This window comes from Marmota marmota, unplaced genomic scaffold, assembly GCF_001458135.2.
Source record: "Marmota marmota marmota unplaced genomic scaffold, marMar, whole genome shotgun sequence".
NCBI lineage: Eukaryota > Metazoa > Chordata > Mammalia > Rodentia > Sciuridae > Marmota > Marmota marmota.
This window is the reverse complement of record NW_025999944.1, coordinates 4,238,005-4,247,458: the sequence shown is the minus strand read 5'-3', so window position 1 is coordinate 4,247,458 and position 9,454 is coordinate 4,238,005. Positions and strand designations below refer to the sequence as shown.

Genomic DNA, 9,454 nt, shown 5'->3' with positions numbered 1-9,454 from the left:
TTGCTCAGGACTTAAGGGTGTGTATTTCCAGAGCAGCTCCCAACAATACTACATATCTATGGTAACAAAAACAGCATAAAAACAGATATGTAGACCAATGGAATAGAAGTAAGAGACTCACACATATACAGTCATCTGATCCTTGACAAAGGCACCAAAATCATACATTGGAGGAAAGACAGCCTTTTAAATAAATGATGCTAAGAAAATGATATTCACATTCATTGTTCTGAATCCAATGTGATCCCTCTCTCTCACCCTGCATAAAAGTCAACTCAAAGTGAATCAAAAGTCCTAGGAATAAGACCAGAAACTCTGCAGTGCTGGGAAAAAAAAAATATATATATATATACGGGAGGGATGAGGAGATATATATAGCCCAGTTGGTAGAGTGCTTGCCTTGCATGCACAAAGCCTTGGGTTCAATCCCCAGCACCACAGAAAAAAAGAAAAACTCCAACATGTAGTCACACTCAACAACTTCCTCAATACGATTCCTTTAGCTCAGGAAATAATAACAAAGAATCAACAGTGGGATGGCATCAAATTGAAAAGCTTTTGCACAGCAAAGGAAATAACAACATGAACAGAGAGTCTTCAGAATGGGAGAAAATATTTGCCAGCTCCTCTTCTCACAGAGTAGTAATCCAGAATATTTTTTTAAAAACTTAATATAAAAATATTTTTAAAACCACCAAATAACACAATCAAAAATGGGCAAATAAACTAAACAGACACTTCTCAAAAAAAAGTACAAAGGGCAAACAATTATATGATAACATGTTCAACATTTTTATCCTTTAGGGAAATTCAAATAAAAACTACCCTGAGATTTCATCTCACTCCAGTTAGGCTGACAATAATCAGGAATACAAATAAGAATAATTGCCAGCAAAAATGTCAGAGAAGAGTGTAAGGCAGCGGGTGGCGACCTGAGCAATACCGAGGGTATCGAGACAGAGTCGCATCCCTGGCCGTGCCCGGGATCTGCAGCCGCCCCCAAGTCAGAAGGCCCAGTCTGCGTACCTAGTTAGCCCAAAGAATGATGACATTGGAGGACCAAGTCCAAGAAGAGACAAAAATTCTGAAACTGACAACAATGGCTGATAAAGAAAATATCAAAATACCTATATAGAGCAAAACTAATACAGCAATGGTAAAAAATTATATTCTTTTAAAACCTTCTAATGAATTAACCAATTCAACTACGGAAATTCAAACACATGATTTTCAGGATGGCACTCCGACTCTACAGTTATCAATTAAAGGTGATCCCCCCAAATCAAAATATGACATCAAGCCAGGCATTTTACCTTAAAAACAATAAAAAACAATACTAAAAAGAAACCAATGCTTGCAGAAAAACCAAACCAAGCGGCTAACATGCCCAAGAAACCTGTGCTTGGGTCTTATTGTGGCCAAATTGTTCAATCTAAGGTTAATTCATTTAGAAAGCCTCTACAAGTCAAAAATGAGAGTTCTGCAACAACAAAGCAACTTTCAGCTACTGTCTCCAAAACCACAAAGCCTGAACTTGTAAACACCACCAATGTAACATCGAGAAGTAATAAAGCCTCAAATATAACTGCTACTACTAAATTTGAAAGCACTAAATTTGTGAACACTAAACCTCAGACCACACAACTTGTGAGACCTCCTATTAGAAGTCACTACAATAACACCCAGGACACCATGAAACAAGGCATCAGCCAAACCCCTGCCAGTGTTAAAATCCGGAAAGGGCCTCAAGAAAAGAACCCAAAACGATTGTATCTAATGTCAAAACCAGTTCTTCTCGGGACATAAAAAGAAATAGGGTGTTATCAAGAAGCATAGCATCTGAAATTGTAGCCAAGCCTGCTTCATCTTCTAATACCAAATTGATAGAGAAGTCAAAAACCATTGACCAACAAAGACATACTATAGCAAAAGCAACTATTGATAGGTCAGCTCGGCCCAAAGAAACTTCGAAAGACAGAAAAGCTCCTCTGTGTGAGTGGAAAATTGGCAAAGGAAAAGTATTGAAAAGGCCCCCCTAACCCAGCAGTTACCCAGCCCACATCTGAAGGACAAAATGAAAAACCAGTTGGGTCCTTTTGAACTACCATGGCAGAAGAAGATGAACAAAGATTATTTACTGAAAAAGTAAACAAGACGATTTCTGAATGCCTAAACCTGATTAATAAGGGGTGCCCAAAAGAGAAATATTGGTTACACTGAATGACCTAATTAAAAATATTCCAGATGCCAAAAAACTTGTGAAATATTGGATATGTCTTGTACATATTGAACCAATCACAAGTCCTATTGAAAATATTATCTCAATCTTTGAGAAGGCCATTCTGGCAGGGGCTCAGCCTATTGAAGAGATGTGACACGCCCCTTGTGGATATTCTAACAATGAAGAGTCAAGAAAAAGTTAATTTGGGAGAAAATATTGAGGCTTGTATCCAAAGAACAAGTTCAAGAAGTCAACACTGAAGATATAGGTGTTAATTTAGAGCCAGAAAAACCAGAAATGGAGAATAAACATCATAGAAATGTGGTATTTAAAGACAGAACAAGATGACAAAATGAAAGCTCTGACCAATGATGTTAAAACCCCTGATGCAGAAACTATAGCAAGCTGCTTAATTAAATAAAATGTATCTACTACACCATACTTGCAAAGTATAAAAAAGAAGATCCAATTTGATGAATCAAATTCTGCATTTAAGGAGCTGAAGTTTCTAACACCAGTGAGACGTTCTCGACGTATTCAAGAGAAGACTTCTAAATTACCAGATATGTTAAAAGACCATTATCCTGTGTGTCTTCACTGGAACAGTTATCAGAGCCAGGAGGCAAAACTGATGCTTTCGTATGCCGTCCTAATGCAGCACTGTGCTCTCTGTACTCTGAGACTGATACAGAAGAGAAATAAGGCTCCAATGAGGAATGAGGTTTTTTTTTATTATTATTATTCCTTGGTTTCCTTTGTTTTGTGTGGCTTTCTATTTCCCTTACGTCTACAGTTGGCTAAGTATTTAAGTATTCTTGGCAGTGAACTTCTTCACTAACATTCTTCTTATAGGAGTTGTCCTTCTGTGCATCCTGCCTTGTCAATCACAACAGACTGAGTTTTTCCTTAATATAGGTAAATTTAGTCAGTTTGTTTATTGTGTTCCTTAAATATAAATAGGGTTTGTCATAATGGTAGCTTGTTCACTTTACTAAATATAAGTATAGTAATGATGCATCATCAGGTGTTCTAGATAAAAGTATATTTTTAATGTTGACATGTTTTAAAACTTTATGATGTACCTCCCTGCCTTTAAACAGAATACTGACAATATTTTTGCCTTTATTTAATTAGTATGAAAGTAAAATAATGGGACTGGGAATAGAGCTCAGTGGTATAGTGTGTGCTTAGCATGCCTGAAGCCCCTGAGTTCCAATCCATAGCACCAAAAAAAAAAAAAAGTCCCAATCTTTTATAGCTGGATTATATTTAAATTTTAACCTCCATAGCTTCATTTGAGAGTTTATAAGCTATATTAGAATGGAGTTCAGGAAGGAATGTATATTCAAGAAGTGTCATTCCAATGAAGGTAGCATTTCTGAAATAATACTTACACTTGCTTTCTTAACTCATGTCCCCTGAGACATGCTAGTTACATACCGTGAACAGTTTTATTTTTCCCATATATAAATACCACCAACAAACTTGTTTTCTAAGGCCATGAACTAATACTTAAGTGTCATATATCCTACATCAGTCTATAGTTTCAAATAAGTGAACTATAAAAGAACAGTTGAACTACATATGTAATATGAATGTGAAGATCACATACTTGGTCTAATGTTCATGCCGTTTATGTAATATCTTTGTTTTATTTATTGTCTTATGTTCTAGAGAGTAGGATTTTCATTTTTGTGTGTATCTAATATGTATACAACAAAAGTACCTGTATATTAAAAAAAATGTCAGAGAAAACAAACCCTTAAACACTGTTGGTGAGAATGTAAATTAGTACAGCCACTATGAAAATCAGTATGGAGGGTCCTCAGAAGGCTAGGAATGGAACCACCATAGTATCTAGCTATGCCTACTCCTTGATATTAAGGAATTAAATTAAAAACCTGGGAAAAACTAGAAGGATAGAAAGAAGAAAAAAAATAGAAGGATAGAAAGAAGGTAGAAAAACTAGAGGGATAGAAAGAAGTTACCTCAACACAATAAAGGCTATATACAACAAACTCAAAACCAGTATCATACCAAATAGGTAAAAACTGAAAGCATTTCCTCTAAAATCAGGGCTAAGACATTTAATTCTAAAGAATTAAAGTCGGGCTGGGGATGTGGCTCAAGCGGTGGCGCCCTCGCCTGGCATGCGCGGCCCGGGTTCGATCCTCAGCACCACATACAAACAAGGATGTTGTGTCCGCCGAGAACTAAAAAATAAATATTAAAAAAAAAATTCTCTCTCTCTCTCTCTCTCTCTCTCTCTCTCAAAAAGAGAGAGAGAATCTTAATTAAAAAAAAAGAATTAAAGTCAGCATACTAGAGAGATATGCACACCCATGTTTATAACCGCACAATTAACAACAGCCAAATTTCAGAACCAGCCTAGGTGTGTGTCATCAGATAAATAGATAAAGAAAATGTGGTATACATACACAATGAGTTTCTATCATCGCCAAAGAACAACAAAACTGTTATTTGTAGAAAAATGGATGGAACTTGAGAGTATTATATTAAACAAAAATATGCCAGACTCAGAAAGTTGAGGGTTGTGGGTTTTCTCTGATTTGTGGAAGCTCGAGAGAAAAAGTGGAGGGGGGGAGCTCTCATGAAAATAGAAGGGACACCAGCAGGAAAAAGGAAGGGGTCAGAGGGAAGCAGCAGGAAAGAGCAAGGCAGATAATGGGGAATGAAATGGACCAAGTTATTTTACGTGCATGCACACATGACAGATGAAACCCACGGTTCTGTGTAATTATTATGCACGAATACATTTTTTTTAAATGCTAAAGGAAGATGAAGTGAAAGAATACTTGAATTTCTTGAAGAAATAAAAACTCCAATAAAGGTAAGTATACAGATAAACATAAAAGTCTGGTTTGTAGTTTTGGCTTTTAACAAGTCCTTTTGTTTTCTGTATTTAAAAAGCAAGACATTAAGCTAGGTGCACATCTGTAATCCCAGCAGCTCCAGAGGCTGAGACAGGAGGATCTGGAGTTCAAAGCCAGCCTCAGCAAAAGTGAGGTGCTAAGCAACCAAGTGAGACCCTGTCTCTAAATAAAATACAAAATAGGGCTGGGGATGTGGCTCAGTGGTCGAGCGAGTGGCCCTGAGTTCAATCCCTAGTACCAAAAAAAAAAAAAAAAATAGCAGGATATTAGACTATCATAGATCCATGTTAATGGCACACAATGTTTAAAGATATGATCTGTGCACAGGTGCGACATAAAGGGGGTGTGTTAGCTCTCCATCATTGTGACAAGTTTCCTAAGAAAATCAACTTAATGGAAGAAAGATTTCTTTTGACTCATGGTTTATGATGTTTCAGTCCATGGTCAATTGGCTCCCCTGCTCTTTGCCTGAGACAAAGGCAGAACATCATAGTTATGGGAGCATGTGGTGGAGGAAGCTGCTCACTTCATGGCAGCCCAAGAAGGAGAGAGAGAGAGAGACAGAGAGGAAGAAGGGACCAGAAAAAAGTGACACCATTCTAGGGCGCACCCCCAGTGGCCTACTTTCTTTAACTCACATTTCTCACCTCCTACAGTTTCCACCATCTTCCAATAATTTATTCAATTATAAACCCATCGATGGATTAATCCATCCATGAGATCAGAACCCTCATGAATAAGTCGCTTCCCAGAAGTCCCACTTCTGAAATTGCTGCACTGGGGGCCAAATCTACTGCACACAAGCTTTGGGGAGACATTCTGTATCTTCATATGTCATTCTGCCTGTTGTCACTGTGACCAAAATACCTGATGACTACCAACTTAGAGGTGGAAAAAGTTTATTTTGGCTCACAGTTTCATGGGTTCAGTCCATGGTCACTGGTTCCATTGTTTTGGGCCAAAGATGAGGCAGAGCATCATGGCTGAAGGATGGGGCAAAGAAAAGCTACTAGCTCATTGCAGACGAGTAGCAGAGAAGAGGACTGAGGAGCAGACGGGAATGAGATAAAATTTCCAAGGCACACTCCAGCAACCTACCTGCTCAGTCACACCCCACCCATGAGAGTTACCACCCACAGCAGTCCTTTCAAATTAGGATGGACTAACACAGGAGCTTTTCATTCACACCTCAGCCAAACCAGAACAGGGTCTCAGAGCTATCTAAGAGTATCAGGGTGTTATCGAGATTATTTGGTGTCAATTTCAAATAAACTGTTACAAATTTAGTATGTTAAATGCAATCCCTAGTGAAACCACTAAGAATATGTCAGATAGATATGTAGAAACAGAAATGAGAATTAAAACAATAGAAAGAAAGTGCATTTAATCAAGGAAGGCAGTACTGAAGAAAATGAGGGGGAAGGATATAAGACATATAGAAACAAGTAGCAAAAATGTCAAAAGTAAATTCCTTCTTTTCAGTAATTACATTAAGTGTAAGTGAACTGTACTATCCAAGAGAAAGAGACTGGCAGAAGGGATTTTTTAAAAACATGATCCAACATATGCAACCTACAAGGGACTGACGTTAGATCCAAAGACAGAAAGTCTGAAGTTAAAGAATGAAAAAGTTTTTCATGTAAATAGTAATCTAAAGACAACTGGGTTCCTATACTAATATCAAACAAAATAATGTTTAAGTCCAAAAACTGTTTAAGACAAAAAGGTCATTATTTATTTATAAAAGTGTCAATTATCAAGAAGATACATCAGGGCTCAGTGGTGCATGTCTGTAATCCCAGGAACTTGGGAGACTGAGACAGGAGGATTGCAAGTTTGAGGCCACCCTCAGCAATCTAGTGAAAGCCTCAGCAACTAGGTGAGATCCAGTCTCAAATTAAAATATAAAAAGAGCTGAGGATGTAGTTCAATGGTAAAGTTAATTTCAGCAAGAAAAGGAGATATAATAATTACAAACATGTCCATCAAAACCCAATAAAACAGAGTTACAGGAATAAGCCAACAAAGGAGATCTATTGGAATCATACAAAATGCTTGATTAATCTATAAAGTAAACAACAGATGGGACAGATAAAAATCAAATACAATGACAACCTTACCAATAATCACATTAAATGTAAATGATCTAATTACTCCACTTGAAAGAGATTGTTAGAGTAGAATAAAAAAGCAAGACTCAATTATATTCTGTGTATAATAATGTCCTTTGAATATGATATGTAAATAGTAAAAGAAAAAATAAGTCAAAAGACATTAATACTAATTTTACTCATGGAAAAGCTCAAGTGATTAATAATAATATCAGGTGAAGCAGATTTCAGAGGAAAGAATTAAGGTGAAAAGTAAGAAAGCAATTGAGAAGATGACAATTCTAAATGTTGGTGTACCTATATCTGGTAACAGAGTTTAAAGACACATGAAACAAAAACTGAAATAGCATAACACACACAAAAAATAGACAAATCCACAGTCTTATATATTAATACTCCTGTCTCAATAAATCATGGAACAATTAGGCAGAAAATCAGAAAAATTATAGTAGCTTTGAAAAATACACTATCCAACTTGATCTAATTGACATTTACAGAACACTCCACCCAACATGTTTTTCTCAAATGCATACATAACATTTATGAAAATAATCCTACTTTAGGTCACAAAATAAATATCAATAAAATTGAAATAATTCAAGTTATTCACACTATGTATTTCCTGTGGTCGCAATAGAGTTTAATAGAAAATAATTAACAAGAATCTCTGAAAATTATTCATGTACTCAACAACAACATGGTCTCTATGTAGAAAAGCCTTTGGAATCTATTCAAAAGTTACTAGAACCAGTGAGAACAAAACCATTAATAATAGTATCCCAAAGTAGAAATACTTAGGGATAATTCTGACTAAAGATGTACAGAACCTATACACTGAAAACTTACAAAAAAAAAAAAATTTCCAAGAGACATTTAAGAAGACCTACTGAGAGAAATTTCTTGTTCATGGGTTGTTGCTCAAGATTGTGAATATATCAATTCTTGAGAAATTCATCCATAGATACAAAACAATCCAATCATTTTCCAGCAGAACATTATTATGAATTTTCACAAGCTGGTTCTAAAACACATGGAAATTCAAAGACCTATAACTTTAAATGAAAAACAAAGTTGGAGGGATACCATTACCTAATATCAGGATTCACTATAAAGGTAAATCAACAAAAGTGTGTATTGGCATAAAGATAGATAAATCAAAGTAACAGGATGAAGAGGTCAGGAATAAGCCCACACATATATGAATAGCTAATTTCATAAAGATGCAAAAGCAACTCATTGGAGAAAGAAAAACCTTTCAACAGATGGTGCTGGAAAAACTGGATGTTCATAACAACAACAACAACAACAACAACAACAAAAGAGCTCCATATTTGGCACAATTGAAAACTTTCACTGACCCAGAATTGGTGGTGCTTTCCTATGATGCTAGCTACTCAGGAGGCTCCAGAAGGAGGATTGCAAATTGGAGGCCAGCCTGGGCAACTTGGTGAGGGTCCATCTCACAGATAAAATATAAAAAGTACAGTGGTAGAACACTTGTCTAGTCTGTAAGAGAGAATAAATATTTCTTGTTTAACTTGGTGAGTTTAGGGTGGTTTGTTATGCACCATGATGTGGCGATAGCTATGAATATATACTCTTATGTGTAGACTCTAGTAAATAATTAAAAATGTGATAGAAAACAGGAAGAAAAGTAAGAGGTACCTTTATCACATTAAATTGTTAAATAATATAACCATATTAAAACTACATAGTTAAATATTAAGAGAGAATATGACCCACTAAAACAATGGGTAATGGAAGTAAAGGCAGAAAAAGAGGATGTTTTCTAATTTTATTATGGTTCAGAACTTTCTGGGTATTAAAAGAAATTGTTTAAAGAAATGAGGACTAACCAGGCATGGTGGCACATACCTGTAATCCCAGGGACTCAGGAGACTGAGATAAGAGAATTGGAAGTTGAAGTCTGGGCTCAGCAATTTAGCAAGGACCTAAACAACTCAGGGAGACCCTGTCTTGAAATAAAAAAAATTAAACAGGCTGGGGGTGTAGCTTAGCAGTAAAGCACCTTTAGGTTAAATCCCCTATCATACCTAGTAGCAAACAAACACACATCAAAAGGAAACAAATTGGAAATCTAATAGAATTATAGGTTTTCTTTTTTCTGAAATTAGGTTGGGGCAATGATTGCACAATTCTGCAAATCTAGTGAAAATACTGAATTCTGATCTTTAAACAGCAAAGTTGCCTGGTATATTAATTAAATT

General features: G+C 36.1%; 1 pseudogene; it reads left to right on the top strand.

The window, feature by feature from the left end:
• Positions 1-1,383: 1,383 nt before the first annotated feature.
• LOC107153823 lies at positions 1,384-4,363 on the top strand (annotated as a pseudogene).
• Positions 4,364-9,454: the final 5,091 nt, after the last annotated feature.